Source organism: Octodon degus, unplaced genomic scaffold (genome assembly GCF_000260255.1).
Source record: "Octodon degus isolate 3935 unplaced genomic scaffold, OctDeg1.0 scaffold00022, whole genome shotgun sequence".
Lineage (NCBI taxonomy): Eukaryota > Metazoa > Chordata > Mammalia > Rodentia > Octodontidae > Octodon > Octodon degus.
Window position 1 is genome coordinate 22051013 of NW_004524598.1, and position 376 is coordinate 22051388.

Genomic DNA, 376 nt, shown 5'->3' on the forward strand with positions numbered 1-376 from the left:
GCCGCGCGGCCTGCGGAGCGGAGGACGGCCGCCGGGGAGCCGAGGCGGCGTGCGCGCTGCCGGCCGGCGTCCGTGCTGCGGGCTCACCGGCGTTCTGCACAGTGCTGGTGGTCGGAAGCCGGGTGGGAGGAACGCTGCGCCAAAAGCCCTCCTTCGTCCTGCTTTTCATACTATGTCTTAAAAGTACTCTCGGAAAAGCAAACGGACTTTTTAATCATTTATATTGGCAAATACTGGATTTAATCCTACTTGTAATGAAGGCGCCAACTAACCCGTTTCCAGGTGTATACAAATGCAAAAAGAACAAAGAACTTTAATTTCCATTTCTTTTTTACAAATTAGTTCCACGTTTATTATGCTTCTAAGTAAATATAAT